This window comes from Cyanistes caeruleus, chromosome 7, assembly GCF_971803275.1.
Source record: "Cyanistes caeruleus chromosome 7, bCyaCae1.hap1.1, whole genome shotgun sequence".
Taxonomy (NCBI): domain Eukaryota; kingdom Metazoa; phylum Chordata; class Aves; order Passeriformes; family Paridae; genus Cyanistes; species Cyanistes caeruleus.
The window spans coordinates 10631365-10648600 of NC_141707.1; the positions used below are offsets into that span (position 1 = coordinate 10631365).

The 17236-nt window shown below is 39.0% G+C and overlaps 2 long non-coding RNA genes across 5 annotated transcripts in view; one reads left to right on the forward strand and one right to left on the reverse strand.

The window, feature by feature from the left end:
* LOC111931782 (uncharacterized) overlaps positions 1 to 12107 on the reverse strand; it is a 72893-nt gene extending 60786 nt beyond the window's left edge. For both annotated transcript variants that reach the window (XR_015289502.1, XR_015289503.1), the window contains exons 1-4: positions 11238 to 12107; positions 8936 to 9069; positions 6404 to 6510; positions 151 to 338 (exon numbers count right to left, since the gene is read on the reverse strand). This is a non-coding gene — a long non-coding RNA (uncharacterized LOC111931782). The remainder of the gene's footprint in view (positions 1 to 150; positions 339 to 6403; positions 6511 to 8935; positions 9070 to 11237) is intronic.
* LOC111931915 (uncharacterized) overlaps positions 2555 to 17236 on the forward strand; it is an 83683-nt gene continuing 69001 nt past the window's right edge. For 2 of the 3 annotated variants that reach the window (XR_015289498.1, XR_015289500.1), the window contains exon 1: positions 2555 to 2720. This is a non-coding gene — a long non-coding RNA (uncharacterized LOC111931915). Of the gene's footprint in view, positions 2721 to 11840; positions 12158 to 15494; positions 15556 to 17236 lie in introns of those variants that run through there. The other variant, XR_015289499.1, reaches the window with a different exon arrangement.

Genomic DNA, 17236 nt, shown 5'->3' on the forward strand with positions numbered 1-17236 from the left:
GAAGAACTTTTGATGAGAGTAGGATTTAAATTGTTTAGTACTTCCTGTGGTTGATTTTAAGTAACTCCATTCACAGGATGCTGATGCGAGTCCTTTTCTTACAAGCCTTAGTTAATCTTGGTTTGTATTTTGGAATGTTGTAACACTTACTGTGCAATGGAGTAGTAAATCCCAAGGTGTGCAGGACCCTCTGCTGCAGGGAGGTCAGGCTTTTGCAGCAGTCTTTACTCAGTTTGGGTGGGGAAGATCTGAACTAAATTGGTTGTTTGCAGATTTTCTTGCTTTCAAATGAAACCTTACAGTTCCAGACGTCACTTTTCAGCTGACACCAAAGCTTACTGCAGTAAGACAACAAGAAGTTCACAATAATATCATGTTGTAAGAACTGGTCCAATGAATCAGATTGAAACTTGGTTGCCCCTCATGTATGTGGGCCAAGATGGCAGATAGTATATTTGCAATCCCTATTTGACAAAAAGGTCCCATTTTACCCTTACCCTGATAGGCTTGGGTTAGGGTGAAATGAGACCTTTTGATTCCATGTGCCTGTATAAACTGCTATCAGAATGAAAGAGGAAAAATAATATTTTTAGTCCAACTTCTACAATAATAAATAACAACATCAGGACATTCTAAGGAAAAAGACAGAACTGAAAGCCAGTAGAAACCCAAGAGAATGAAATTAATTGTTTTGTTGTAGGCAGTTGAATTTTTAAGCTCATCCTATTGCAAAGTAACTGTTCATAACTATGTTTTATTATATTAAAGGGCAGAATTGATCTACCCAATCTTCTCTCTTCATAAGTGCAAACATTGATGTGTCATCTACTGAGGGAACATTAGAACTATGCTGCTAAGCACCTGATCTTTGAGATGTCATGGTCAAAATTTAACATCTTTAAAATCTTGCAGTTTCCTGATACCTATCATTTACACAGAAATAGTCACCCCTCTGGAGCTGCCCCTAGAAAGAAACACTTGGAATAAGTGGGAGTGCATGTCCTGCTGTGTTGTCTCTGGTCCTACTGAGAGTACTGCTGATGCTGAAGATCCTCTGTGCAAGTACAGAGTAGTAATACCAGTGTTTATGGAATTCACTGTTTCTTATGCCAGAACTGATGGCTAAACTCAAGGTACATTAATTTTTCACAAACTGCATCTTTTTACCCATTCCTATGGGTACTTCTAAGCTGGCCTCTAGTCCTTTCAAAAACACCATGATATTTCAAGGTCTCTCAAAATAACTGAAGAAAACTTGAAAAAATGTTGTAGCTTTTGTGCACAGGCAGGTCTGATAAATTCATTGCCCTGAACAGTCCATTTCAGAGCTCACAGAAGGACACAAGTGCAATACCAGTCCCATAACAAACTATGGAGATATTTGTTACTGCTGAGCCCTTCATATGTCATGTGCATTTCAAGTCTTACTGAGTGTCTGGTTCCCATGACTTGAATTCTGGATTTAAGAGGCAATGTGACATATGTTTTTTAATACCTCTCCAACAGGGCATGATTTCCATGAGTTCAGTATACTTATCACTTTTAATCCAGGTTTTAAGAAGAAAATTAAATTTCATGGTAAAAAAAAATAAATTATGGAATGCTTGAATCTTTTAACTTGGAAAGGAGTTTGCAAAAATAGTTTCCATTCATCCAAATTCCAAAAGAAAAAAGTATCATAGAGGAAAAAGCGTGTATTTCTGCATGGATTGTGCAGCCCCAAGCACCCAGTCAATGATTTATGTAATAGAGGCTTGTGGAAATCATCCTTCTTGGGCAGCAGCAGGACCAGAGCTGCCAAAAGCTGGTGTAATTAATACCACATTTGTGCCCAAATTGCTGTCTTTCAACCCTGTGTAACCCCACTGTAGTCAGTAGCAGAGTAGAGCATATACTTCTGCAGTAAATAGTAAATGTGATCTAGACTTGTTCATCCCTAGGAAGATGATCCACAAGTGTCTGCAAGTCAGCTGGAAGTGTTCTGCCCCTCCACATGCCGTGTACTGAGCAACTCTTAATTCCAGAGCCTAAGTTAGTTTGCGTGTGTAATTTGTTCTTGGTTTTCTGCCTGTTTATGTTGCTAGGAATCTCAAACTACCCATTAAGCCATGATAACAGAAACAAGAAAATCCTCCCCCTGCCTCTTGCCTCTGTCTGTGACTCTCACAACTGCCAGAGGAAGGACAGTGAAGTAAGGAGAACGCTAGACAAGCCATCTTTGTTATTAATAATAACACCAACGGGAGGACTGGGGAAAATAACTGCTCTAGAAACTTCTGGCTGCTGGATTAAGCCTATATGGGCTCCCTCTATCCACATTTATGTAAAATGCTGCTTCTCAGAGATGCTGTCATCTCAGAGCTTACAGGGGTCCAATTACACAAAAATGTTCTGAAAGTTTTCCTGTATTCTTTTGCTATGACGTTTATTTATCCTCTGATTATTGAAAGGATACTTGGGCCCAGGTTTACATGTGCAAGTAACAGTCCCCAGCTGTGTCATTAGTGCTGGAGTACTGGGGAGGAGGGAGTTAAGAGAAGAGATCAAAGCAGCTGGGATCTATCAAGCTATTAGGGCCCACTGCCAAGGGAAGAGAAGGAACTGGGGCTACGACAATGGCTTTGATCCCAGGAAGAGAGGGCTGGGGGTCAGGAAGCATGAAGTAAGGCTGAATCTGTTGCTTTTGGCCCTGGTTTTGAGTAGGCTCATCACCCTTAGAGGTAATGTTTCTCTTGTAATTAATTTTATAACTTTCTATGTGCTTTTGCTGTGGTCTTGATTCAAATTTACCTGTGTGACAGCAGAGATGATAATTGCTAAGGGAAGCTGTGATGCAAAGCAGTGTCTGCATTGAGCAGGATGAGGTTACATGGAGTGCAGGCTTGTGCTAGGCTGAGTGCTGGTCTATGTCAGTGGGAGGCTGGACAGTTTGAGCAAAAAATTGGGGCTTAAGGATGTCTGTCTGGTCTGCAAGATATTTGAAACATCACCACTTTACCCTTGGTGAAGATGAGCACCAAAATGCTAATGCTTTCCTTTGAATTCTATAGGTTTAAAACCCCACAGCTTCACTCTTCTGTCATTAATCTCCTAAAAAGTGGTGATTCTCTGCTCTTGTAGGCAAGTAAGCGACTTCATTTGGCTAGCAGCAGTTCTTAGTTTGGTTTGGGACTTGTTATCTTTCTTTGCTTTCTTCAGTCTGATTCAGGGTAGCCTTGCTGGGATTTGTTATGGAAAACTACAAATGGGTAAGACACCAGTGTCAGCCATCTCCAGGGGTGTAACTTTCAGTGTTGGCACTTGATGGGTTTTAGGTAGGCAAATCTCCAGAAAGCAGGGTACAGGATTTTCTGTACTTGGGAAGGATTCTGGCTCCTCAATGCTACTGTTCATCTTGGCTCTTCCACAGCTGCAAGAAGCTGAAGGTGCTAAATGTGGTGTGAGTCATAGCTCTAATGAACAGTTGAAATTAAGAGTTTTCTTTATTTGCTTTATGAAACTCATCAGTGCTCAAAGTGTGGAAATTCCCTCCTAAAAAATTAAGAAGTTGTGTTGTAGAGCAAAAGATCCAACTCTGCTGTGATTTTAGTGAAGGCATCTACCTTGACAGCATGATAACATCGAATGATAAGCACTGTATTTCTTAAATTTGTTGGGTTTTACCTCGTCAAGAGTTAAGTTTGCTTTTGAAGAAACATCTCCAAACATCTTGCAGTTTTAATATTTCTTTTATCGTTGCTTAAACATATTGAGTAGCTGCTAGTACAAATGTACTCTTTAACTAAGATAACTGAATTAAAATCAATAAGTTCCTCTTTATGTAATTTATTCCCCTCACAAGTAATTCAAAGCAATATGTGTTTTGTACTTTATTATCAGAGTCTTTATCATTCCTATATTTTTCCCTTCTTTTTCTTCCTTCTTTTTTTTCCTTCTTTTTTTTATTGAATAGTTTTGTTTTCGATAACTTGAGAGGGGAAAAAAATTAAGTCATTTTGTTCAATGAAATGGAGGCATCATTATTTTGACAGCAGTATAAATATTTGTACCAACGTAGCTGCAAATTTTCTTTACCAGGATAATTATAAGGTGAAATTTATAGTCTTATTGGAAGAGTTGGATTCTTGTAACAGAATATTCAATTTTTCATAATTTTGCTTCATTTTTAGTATCTCCATGTGAAAAAAAAGATCTTATTTATTCATGCATGGTAGTGTAATTGATGTTCATGTATTCTGCACTAAGAGTCTTCCCTTGGGGAGCAGGGTATGTTCAGGTGAGATAAAATGAGACATTATCTTCACCTTTGCCATGAACTGACACTATTCTGCATCACAGCTTTCACAGTAATTAAAAGGCACAAACCATTTCTTCCTCCAACACTTCTCCGTTTCGGCTTCTGTTGCATTGCTGCTTCATAGAGGTGGAATTCAGATTCTTTCCTAGAACTTTTTTAATATACAAATTGTATGCAAAAATCTTTAACATGATGCTTCTGGCATAGCCTGGACCCTGTAAATTTCTCAGTCTTCCATCAAAAACAACATTAAGAAGTTTTCCCTATGACAAACCTTTGCACGAGATTACACAATGTCCTCCTATGCAGAAGAAGCACAACTGTACCTGTTAAATTGCATTTATTCTTCCTACTTATGACCATACAGCAATCCTGTAAAACCTCTGTGATCTCTATAGGTTTTTGTATCTGTGTTGATGCTCAGAAAGATGTGGTTTGAACCAGAGCACTACATGTGAAATGGACACATTCTGGGAGTGTGTGTGCATGAGGGTAATCTCAGTGGAATATTTTGGCACAGGGATGACTATTCATCTGTTGAGCATAACACTGGGACAGTCATTAGTGAGAATCAGTGTGGAGGGAATGAAGTCAAAAGCAAACTGATGAACTTTGCACTTAGGGCTGTGAGCTCTGGAATGGAACAAGCTTTCTGCTTCTTCAGAAGAATACACTACAATCAGTTATGTATGGCTCTTTCCCTTGGGTTATTAATTTTCTAATAGTTTTCTGAATTATCTTACTATAGCAGCTTTGTGGGTTTTTTTCTTTTTTTTTCCTTGAGATTGTCAGATAAGTCTTTAAGCCAGCAACAGTGAACACAATGCTTATTGTACAGCTTGTTAACAGCTTTGATCCCTTCATGAAATGAGAAAAAAAAGTCTAGGACCCTAGCATACAAAATTTAGAAGGGCTTTAAAATTATTTGACTTCTCAGTCAATTAAAAATTAATTACTTCATACGTCAATGGAAGAAATATTTTCTGCTTTTATCCCAGCCCATTCTCTCTGTGCACTCAGTGGTGTCTGATTGACAGATTCACTCAAATTGATGCCTGCGACTGGAAATGGAGGGCTGAGTCCACACTGCAAACCCAACTTCTTTAGAGACATGATGGGGATGGGTGGCAGCAAGCAAAATTACTTCATTAATCAGTAAGGAAGATGTTAATGCCTTGTCTAGAGTTAGAGACTTATTTATCACAAATATTTGAGAATATGTGAAAATTGTAGATGATGTTGAAGTTGACTTTTTAGCAACCATCAAGTGCAAGAATACACATCTTCAAAACATGCAGCTGGCACCAACTCATCCTGGTTTGAATTAGGATTTACTCAGTCAATTGTGAATTGACATTTCCTTATCAATAGAGGGTTAGACACCAAAATATGAGGGAAGGACAAAGCAAGTCTGGGATATATTTTGTTACATATCTGGGACATTCCTAAATGAAGTCAGCCTTTTTACCTAAGGGGATTTCCCCAAAGACAAAAATCACACTTCATTTGTGTAGTCATATGATTAAAAGAGAAAATTCTTTAATTTGAACCAAGACAGAAATTCTTTACTAGATTCCAGGGGAGATAGGGATATAGATGTAGTCTACATAACAATTCACCAATAGAAAAATAAATGGGGGGGTGGGGGGGGAGGAAAGTTTCATTTGTGTCATGGTATGTCAACTACAAGAGGAATGTAGTATTTTCTTTCACAATTGTGACATGGCAATCTGCTATTAGACAAATTATTTGTTCTGAAATTTTTGACAACAAAAATTTGAATATTTCTTAGTTTGTTTATTCGTGCAGACAAAGCACACATAGTGAAGTTAGAAATGCATATTAAATCAACTATTTTGCTCTTTCAGAATAATGAAAGAGTAGCATTGCATAATGCTGACAATAAAATAACCTGAGACTTTTTGTTTTTCTGTGATGTCAGATTAAAGATTTGATTCTCCAATTAACTTGGATCACTTGCAGCACTGGGAGGTTAACATTACAGGCTAAAATACTTTCTGCTACAAGGAGATAAAATATCAGAATGCTATTTGAGTCATCAGAGGTTTAAATTAATTGCAATCTTGGAGTATTGACTTTCCTTACCTCTCTCCCATAAGATTGCACCTGTACTGGGCTGCTTGTACAACTCATGTTGCAAAACCTAGTGGTTCTTTCTCAACACTGTCATGATGGTAAAAATGATTGATAAGCTGTAATAGAAGGAAGGGAAATACAGACAATTAGTTTTGTCAGACACAGACTTTCAATAAATATTTCTACACACTTTTCACTATTTAAATTTAAAAAGCCACATTTTTAGGTCAAAATGTTTTTCACTTTTCCAATTGTGTTGGGGGTGAATTTTTTGCTACTTTCTTCTGGAACCTGGACAAAAGCAACTCTGTTCAAGAGAAAAGCAGCAGCTCAATGTCTAATGTTCATATGATGTTGTTCAAGGTTGTAACAAGGAGGGGGTTGGTGTCTTCTCCCAGATAACAAGCAACAGGACAAGAGGGAATGGCCCCAGGTGGCACCAGGGGACATTTAAATTGGATATTAGGAATAATTCCTCCACTGAAAGGGTGGTCAGGCCTTGGAACAGCCTGAACAGGAAAGTAGCAGAGTCACCATGCCTGGAAGTGTCAAAAAAAGTGTGGATGTGGTCTTTGGTTTAGTGGTGAACAAGGCAGTGTTAGTTAACAGTAATGACTTTGGAGGCCCTTTCCAAATTTAGTAATTCTATGACATGAACCTCCAAACTGATATCAGACCTGATGGTTATTGGACTTTTTTTTGCAATCTTACCTCCTTATCATTGCCATTTATAATAAAATTACATCTTGCCATATTTATAATAGAACTGAGCCTGATAAATATTAGTGAGCCTAAAAATAGACCAAAGAAATCACCTGTTATCAATGAAAATAGCCATTGCTAAGTAGTCTCCATAGCTGGTTTAGAAACCATAATTTAATGATTTTCAAAAGGCCTAATAACTTTAAAATTTAAAATTCTACCTGATTTTTATTCTAGATTTCTTTCTTAGAAACACATGGAATTGTTTACAGTCTTTGTTAATCCCAGAGCAGTATTTTTGCCGCACAACACTTTAAAGCTATGCCTGTTTTGCTGGAGTGCTATGAGACTTCTCTGCTTTTCTGGAATCCACTTAAACTCCTTTGGTGACAAGTAATTCTCTTTCTCAGTGCAGCCAAATCTCACCATCCCATTTCATTTTGCCATTCAATGTTGTCAGTGTGGTATTTTTAGCACTCAGTACAATTTAGGAAAACTGGCTAGAAGGGCCAAGAGAAGGAAGGAGGTTCCCTGGTCCTCACTAAACCAGATTTTTTTCCAGTGCCTTTTTCCAGAGCAGAGCTAGTTCCAAACACAGTTGAATAGACTACAGGAAATATTTAGTTCTTGATTCCCTGCAGCTCTACTCCATTTATGTTTGGAAGACTCTAGCTCTAAGTAGTTAGAGTAGAAGTCTATCTGTATGTTGAGTGAATTCAATTTATTGTACCTTTTTTACTCTTGTGCTTTCAGAACCTTAGTTTGTTAGCATTTGATATATGTTTTATTACATCAAAAGGGGAAAAAGAAGACCCTTGCAGGGTCTTCTGTATATGCTTTCAGTACACTGAAGTTTGTTCATTGTTGTGATATTTTGGTTGGCTCTTAGTTGCTAATTAAATTCAATAGGAAAATTAAATTTTATTCTGAAGTACTTTTTTTTAATTACAAGCTTACATTCTCATCCAGCTTAACTAATTTATAAAGTGTAATTAGGTAGTTCCTAGCACACCTTGCTCAGAGTCACAGAAAAAGAAATGAAAGGCCCCTAAGCTAGCTGAGCCAAAGCACATCCATGTAATACTGGACAGAACTGGGCTTGGTTTTGTTTTTCTTAGTCTCTTTGAAAAGATTTCTGCTGTTGAACACTACACCATCTTTCAAGGCCATCTGTTTCATGACTTTGCTACCTTTGTTTTTAGGAACTATTGTCTAGTCCACATTTCCCCCCCACACCTTTTCTCACTTCAAGCCTGCCATTTCTTGCTTTATCCATAGAGAATTGAGAATATATTCTACTTATCTTCATGTATTTGAAGACCATTTCTATATGTTTTTCCCTTTAAATCTATCTTTCCTTTAAATGTCTTAATTTTTTTTCAGTTTAATTTTCTAAATTATGGAGTACAGTGTGAAATGAAATCCCTATCCTGTTCTCTTAAGTCATTGACTAAAAATTTATTTTATTTCATATAATTTATGCTGGTTCCCTTTTGATTTTTTCCAAATGATCCACAAATTTCTTGAAATACAGTTCTGAGAATTCAAATGCTCTTGGGCTTAAGTGAAATAATTCTTCCACTGTGATTTATAACCTAGCCTTTTGTTTCACTGCAAGTTTAATGCTTGTGTTTTCTTAGCAGTATGACACCAGTGACTCATATTCTGATTGGGATGCAAAGTAACACCCAAATATCCTTCTTCAAAAAAACAGAGCTCACATGTGACTGTCTGCAAGTGTGACTTCCTAGATGCAATACATGCTCTTCTTCCTGTTTAATGGGATTCTGCTTTTCCAGTCCTTATCTCCCATTTTTCAGAGTGTTTTTTAATTCTTACCTTGTTCTACAAGAGAGCTCCTGAAAAATCTGGTCTCAGTTCTTTCATGTAGGTCACTAACTGGAATACAGAGCAGTCCTGGCTCCAGAGCAGACAGTTGCTCCTCAAATTTCAGGTCGGATTGCCTTTAATTTCTGGATGTTTGGACAAGTGCACTTAGTATTGTAGCATATGAAAAGACTACATTTCACTCATCCCCTCTTCTCTGAATAAGCCCTGTACTTGAAATTAAGAATCAGAGACACAAATATCCAACAAAGCAGAGATACATCAGGCTCTGTAGTGAGCTTCCCTCATTTGGAGAACAGTAAAGTAGGAAAACAGGGAATGTTGTTCTTAAACATCTCCTGGCAGCCATTACATAGGATGCAAGATGTGACTGTCACATTTTTGCTCACATAAAATCCCTCTGCTGCAACTTAAATCCTTAAAACCCTTCTTGGCCTTGGCTTTCCACCAGTGAGATGTCCAAAACCCCCCTGTGACATCCTCTTCTGTCCAAGAATTGAATTTGTGGGCATCAATTCACAGAGAACAAACAGACTCAAACTTGAGGGTTTTTTTAACTTTTGTATTAGTTTGGGAAGTAAAAAATGTTTTAATCCCGCTTAATTCTGCTTTAGGCCTTACAGCCTACAGAACATCAACAAAATTCTGCCTTAAACAGTTTTTCCAAATGAAGGAAAACCTTAAGACTAATGGAGAATTTTTTGTTCACAGTCATCTTAGATATAATTTGTAGAAAAATTTCAGAAATGTCACACCAAAAAGCTAAAATTCAAAATTTGGTAATCTTAATTATCCATCCCAGATAGCTTTTTATTGTGGTTTTAGTTATAAGAAAAGGAGACCTATCAAGTCCTCTAGAACCCCTTTTATTTTTCTGCTTACATATCAGTTTTTAAAGGCAGTTGATTCAAACCACCTCTGTTCTGGTAAAAAAAAAAGCTAAATGTTGTTCTTTAGAGAAACAGATTTGCATATTTTTATTTTTGAGAAACAAATGTCTTGTTAGGTTGTTCAGGGTAATCTGTTAAATCAAGAGTCTGTTTTGAATTAGGGCTAAGCAGATATCCCAAGAGACTGAATTTTTATTTTTTTTTTAACAAGTACTTTTTTTTTTCCCTTTCTTTTCTTCTAAACGTGTGGAGCCATGACCAAAAGTATAGGCTGACTTAAATTTGCTCTAACCCAGGATCCTTCAGCTAACAGAGACTAGAGGCTGCATAACTTCAGAACTGCCTCCACAATGGAGCTGCATGGATTTAAGCCACGCTTGTTTAACTTTGAGCATTTGTCTATTCACCTGAAACTTGTAAATGCTCCTATTTAGACAAGAGCTGATTGTACGAGACCAGGGACTGATGATTTGAAATACCCAGAGCATGCTGTGTTTGTGGTGCAGTGCCCACCATTTCAACTGTTTTTATGGAGTTTGTGATCCACTGCAGGCTTTTAGACAAAATGCACACTTAAAGGTGCAATCTATGGATTAACTGAACTGAGCAATGGAACTCCCACTAAAATGAAGTGAAAAAAAGATTTCACACATGTACTTTGTTTCTACTAAACTGCTGGGACAATGCATATAGACCTCAGTGCCATGATTCAGAGCTCAGTTTTTACCAAACCCCTGGGCTGTTCTCCAGCATCTTGTTCCCAGTGTGTAGGTACAACTGGCACTACCTGTCCCACGTGGACAGGTAAATTTCTCTTGGTAAATTTCCCATGGCCACTGGCTGCCCAATTCTCTAGCCTATCCAGGTCCCTCACTAAGGTCTCTCTACATCTAAGAACACTCACAGCTCCTCCTAGTTTGGTAGCATCAGCAAATGCACCTAATGCATGTTTCATACCTGCATCGAGATCACTTATAAAAGAATTAAAAAGCACTGGCCATGGGATGGAGCCCTGGGGAGCCCCACTAGTGACCAGCCTGACATAACCCCATCAATTACACAACCCTTTTCTACCCACTGTGTCAGCCAGCTGCTCAGCAAACACACCATGGACATATCTAGCTGTGAGCTGGAAGGGTTAACCAGATGGTGTTGTGAGACAGTACCAAAGGCTTTGCTGGAATCCCAAACTCATCTCCTGGTTTCCCTCAGTCAACTAAATGGGTGAACTTATCATAAAAGGGAATTAAGTTGGTTAGACGGGGTTTTTCCCTCATAAACTTGTGCTACGATCAATGACTTACAAGCATTTTTCAGTAACTCCCAAAATAACCTTCTCCATACTTTTCCCAGGCACTGAAGTGAGACTGACAGGCCTATAGTTACAGGATTATCCTTCTTACCCTTACTGAAAACCAGGATAACATTAGTCAGCTTCCAGTCGATTGGGACTTCTTCAGAACTCCAAGACTTCTGACAATAATGCAAAAGGGTCCACAATGATGCCGGCCCGCTCTTTCTCTACCCTGGGATGAATTCCCATGGATTTATGTGCATAGCTGATCGTGCCTCTATGCCAGTCTGCCTGACACACCCATCCCAGGGAAGGCAGGTGCAATTCCAATCATCCCTCTCTCTTTTCCTGGTAATTCTCAGCCCTGGAGTGGAGGCGCCCCTCTCCCTGGGCACACCCCGCAGCCGTGCCGGGGTCCCGACTCCTGTGGCAGCTCCTGCCTCAGGAGCTCCGTTTTCACACAATCAATTCGGTCGGAAAACACTTCCCACATCTCGATTTTCCCGCTGCTCTGCCCGGGGCCTGCGCCCCCCCGGGACCGCCCCGGTTCGGGACCCCGCTGGCCGTACGTGGCTCCCCTCGGCGAGGCAGAGGCGAATCCTTATCTCGGATGAGTATGGGGAGCTGAGGGAAGCCGGGGAAAAGCCGGGAATGAAGGAGGAGGCTGCGCTTCCCTCCGGCAGGGACAGCGGCAGCACCCCCTGGGCGCGTCGGGCACGGCTCCCTCAGCCGCGCCGTGAGGGAGGCCGTGACCGCCGGGGCTCGGCGGAGCAGCACAAGCGGTGCTGCACGAAGCGCTTTTGAAAGTTACCTGGAACTCTGGTGTCTCGGTAGCCTTTAAAAACCTTAAAGATAAAACAAAGATGCTGCCGATGCAGGGAAGGGTGGCAGGACGTTCAGTGGGGATGGGAGCAGCTAGAAGACCTTGGTTTGTTTCAGCTACGAAGCTGAAGATGGAGAACACAACAGATTCTTCCCCGTGAGGGTTACACACAGGTTGACCAGGGAAGCTGTGGGTGCTCCATCTCTGTAAGTGTCAAGAACAGGCTAGACAGGGCTCTGAGCCACCTCTTTTAGTATAAGGTGTCTGTGCCCGTGGCAAGGATTTGGGTCTTTAAGCTCTCTTCCAACCCAAAGCATTCTGTGATTCTGTGAGAAGGTCTCTGCAGTTGCCAGCCTTTTGTTAGAGGACGCTTTTCCCTTGGTGATGATGGCACAAGAACACGTGGGAAACCAAAGTGTAGCATGTGGGGGTTGGTCTTTCCTCCCATGAAACAAGTGACAGGCCCAGAGTAAACAGCCTCAGGTTTTGCCAGGGTGGGTTTAGATTGGTTGTGGAGTGAGACTCCTTCATCAAAAGGGTGGCCAAACATTGGAACAGGCTGCCCAAGGCAGTGGTGGGGCCACCATCCCTGGAGGTGTTTAAAAGACCTGTAGCTGTGGCACTAAGGGACATGTTTTTATGGTGGATTTGGCAGTTATGAGTTGGACTCGATGATTCTGAAGGTCTTTTCTAACATAAATGATTATCTGATTGCATGATCAAAGTTGTTTTAATCTGGAAAACAGAAGAAAGATGTAAAACCTCTTTGGACTATCCTTCTAGTAAGGTACTAGAAGCCTAAGCATAAAACCTGGTAATTTTTGCACTAAAAAAAAACCCCTGCATTTTATAGGTGCTTTCTGTCAAAAAAGCAGAATTGAGAATATAGACAATCTTGTCCTTAAAAATCTTCAGTGTAGTGAGTCTGAGGAATGCCTTTGTGGCACTGAACGTTATTTGTCTGAATCCTCTGCTGTATACACACAAACAATGTTTTTGCACAATTTATATAACTGACATTTAATTTCAACAATTCTGAGAAAAAGCTCAGCAAATGAATTATATGCATAAACTGTTGACCATAAATTTATCTAAAAGAAACCTTGGCATTGCTTTTGTTTAAGAATGCACCTGACCTTTTCTGTTCCTTTGTACAATGCAAGTATGACTGTCAGCAGGAGTTTAACAAGACCCAGACAGTAGGAAGATTGCCAAAATCTCTTTACAGTGTATGTATTTACTCCAGCCTCAGATTCCCTTTTTTTCATGGGACACTAACTGTTGAATAATATCTGCCTTCCAGATAAGTTTGGAAGGCTTATGGGGAGAGAGGGAGTTTGGAGGTTGAGGAATATGAAGTGGTTCACACCCTGCTTTTAATCTGTGAGCCCAAACTGGAGGAGCTTTGCCTGAACTGTGTTTTCATGGGAATACTGTCTATGTAATCTATATTCATGTTTACATTTATGTCTCAAGACTTTGAAAATGTTTCTTTAAGCTTTTCTGTATTTCTCCAGAGCTTACCTGCTCCTGGTCTGTTCACACTGACTTAAAAATTAAGGCAACTGATCATTATGTTTTGAAGCACAGATTCAGAAAAATGCATTTGCATTTTGGAAACCCCTGGAGAAAATAAACTGGCATAGCTGAGGGTTAGAAAATTATTATCCTGTAAATCAGAGAAGACACAGATGGGGTGTTCCTAGAAATTCCTATCTAGTGGATTTTTCTTTCCTCACATCAGCCTTTGGGATCATGTGGTATGCTGGAAATAATCCCATTTGCATCTTTAATAGGAGTAGTTTTCAGAAGTAATTCAGTCATATATTCTTTGGGGGTGTGCTGTGGTCTGCTGTATTTGAAAAGAGGAATTCAATTTATTTTTCATCTATAAACCATAAATCATTTAGTTCTGGCATATCTGAGTCACCATTTTCTTTGTTACGCAGTTTGCTCTTTGCACAGGGCCCTCTGCTCTCCGATTCCAAGGGAGACCTCCTGTATAAAACCAGATGACTGTCAGCAGCCCTTTCATGGGAGTGTCCACCATATTCCTCCCTGTCAGAGGAATATGCTTCCCACTCAGATCTGCTGTAGTGCTGACTTGTTCACACCCTGGACATGCTGCAGATTGCATGCACTTATAGAAGCCTTTGAATCCAGGGGTTTGTGTCCTCATTACAGTAGTGTTTGGCCACACAGTGGTATTTATTGCTCTCTTAGCTACAAACCACTTTTCTGCAGCAGCTCCCTCCCAAACACACAGCAGAAGTTTTATTTGTTTGGATTTGTCTTGGGTTGCAGTGCAAGATGTAACCAAAAGTATGTATTCTATTAGCAGCTGTTAAACCAGGTGGAGCAGTGTTCTTTATCTCTTCCACAACCCATCCTCCCTGTGTCAGTGAGTTGGTTTTTTTAGTGGGGTTTTTTTTGTTTAGTTGGTTTTGGGTTTATTTTTTTTTTTTTGTTTTCCTTTTTTTTTTGTACTACTCTATTTTAATTTCCTGTTATATATCCTGGAATAACTGTTATACCTATTCCCATATCTTTGCCTGAGAGCACCTTAATTTCAAGGTTATAATATTTTGAAGAGAGTGAGGGTACTTTACATTTTAATTTTTTTCAAGAGGCATTTCTGCTGTCCTTAACAGACACCTGCTTTTTCCAAGCCAAGACAAGGTTTTAAATATAATGCATACCAGAGAAAACCAACCTGATATGAAAAAGAGAAGTCTATGGAAGAAGTTTGTCAAAGATAGTCTTTTGGAATCATATGTGGAGTTCAAAAGACAAATAGTTACACAGCCAAGTCCTCTGGCCTGACATTTCTATGGCTGGCTTTCTGCAAATCAGCCAAGTCACACAATCTTATTGCAGTTTGGAGGATCTTTACCTGGTAATCAATTCCCAGGAAATTCCACTTTTCCCACTGCATCACAGAACCAACTAGGCTGGAAAATACCTTTGAGATCATTGATTCCAACCTCTTACCAGTCCTAACCTTGTCAGCCTGACCATGGCGCTCAGTGCCGCATCCAAGCTTTCCTTAAACACCTTTAGGGACAGTGGGTCCCAAGCAGCCCATTCCAATGTCTATTCACTCCTGTGAAGAAATTCTTCCCAATGTCCCACCTCCTTCAATAACAGTGGAATAAACCAGCAGGAAATGTGGCTGTTACCTGTAAGTAAAACTGTTGACTAAGCCAGGGTGCAAGTGGTGCTTCTGTATTTTCCAATTGAGGAAATTGCATTTGTCTTGCATTTGTTTCGCAGCACAGTTATGAACCAATGTGAGGCTGGCTCCCAACACTGTTAGAGTATGTTAAATAAAATTTATGTCCAATATTTTAAGCAACAGTATTTTGAAGAGAAAATTTCGGTGGACTCTTAAGTGCTCAGGTGATCTTCAGTTTCTAAAGATCATTGCTGAGGGCAGTTTTATATTTCAGGATTTCTTCCTTTATTTGAGACTTTTTTGGTAAATACACTTTTTCAGTGGAGACTAAACCTAATGTCAATCTTTTTACATAATCTTGCAACAAGCCAGGTCAAAAACCCTGCCTGTCCTTGACCTCCATTATGCTGTGGATCTCCAAGAAATGAGGTAATTCAATTTCTAGGCCAGATGAGATTAGATTAATATATGAACTGGTCCAAATGCATGAATTATCTGTCCTTGCATTAAATATTCTAGGATTTTGGGACATTTGTTTTTGGTGGATGACACTGAACTTATTTTCCTGTAATATACTTTTAGCAAAGTAGCAAATTAATAAGACTTCAATTTTCTGCAGTAGTGTAATCTTTATTTTTAATTATTTTTAATTAAAATCTCCCTCTTCTTTATTGCATACAATAAGCAGTGATATATAAATATGCATCTCTTTCTTCTGTATCATTCCAAGTCTGTTTTACATAATTCCATATTTCATAGGAGCATCTAGATGTCATTTGCTATTCACCTTTTGGTGAAACCCTTCTGTTGCTTGAGAAACAGCACTACAACACTCCTAATTAAAAGCATGTTCTATACATTTCCATTCTTTTCCTGCAACACTAAAAAAAAAATTAAAGCATGGGAGTGTGACACAATGTGGTTTGGGTTTTTTTTTGGGTGACTTGGAGCAAAGTTTTACTCCAGACATGCATTTTTGCTAAAGAAATTGCTCTGTGTAGCAATACCCTGCCTGTCTGTGTTTCTTCAGTTGGGGAAAAACTCGCTTTAAGAGTACAGGGTAAATCCAGCTCATGGTAAGCTCTTGAAAAAACTGTCTTTGTCTGTTGGTGTTTAGGCATGTGTTAAACATCACACTGAAAACTGTCTTGCAGGCATAGTAAATGCTATGAGTGTTACTTTGTTCTGCCTTACAAAGAAAGATTTCCAGTCTCTGCACAGGAGAAATAACAGAAATTACAGAGGAGTGAAAAGTTAACTTATTTTCCATTTAAACCAACTCTAAATTCACATCTTGCAGGAGCTGCATTTTTTTCTGTTGGTTGCAACACTAAAAGGATAATAATTTTATCTACTGCAATAAAGAGAAGACTGTTACCATCATCCACTAAGAAGTTTCAAAATGTGAATTTGTTCTTATGGATCAGATGTCTTAAGCATGTGCCATAAGCACAGATGTCTTTGCAAGGTATTTCCTAAGAAGGAAAATAGCCAAAGGACAGAAGGTTATATGTGGGCAATCCAAGTAATGAAGTATTCTTAGGTATAGTGAGACTAGTGCAGCCAAGAAAATAAAAATAAAAAAAAAAAAAAGAACTTGTACAAAAAAGATACAGTTTCTTTAGCTGTGAGAAATTAAATTAAAAATACTGTGTTCACATAATATTCTGGCTGAATTAGTTGCATGAAAAAGAGAATGCCAAAACTAAGTCATAGACTGCATATATCACCTGGAAAAAACAGACTAAAAACATGCCATGATTTGTTTTTATATCACTGAAGTCATTTATAAACTTAAACTAATCTGTGGCAAAATAGCCTCCTGCGGTTTTGATATCTTTGAAACTTAAGATTCAAAAATTACTTGTCTATGGTTATCCCTTTAGCTCAATTGGTAAACGGGTGGCATTTAGAGTAGAAAAGTTTGATTTTTGCTTGCTGGTAAAACTTGATGGCAAACTAAAACTGCAACTTCTTTTTCTTTATACTCTGAGTTTCTGTGTTGTTTTAGACTGATAAATGAAATAGTTGGTTTAGACCTAATCATGCGTGTATTATAATATGAATAGGAATGGCATATCTTATTTCAGGAGGACGGTATTCCAGAGAG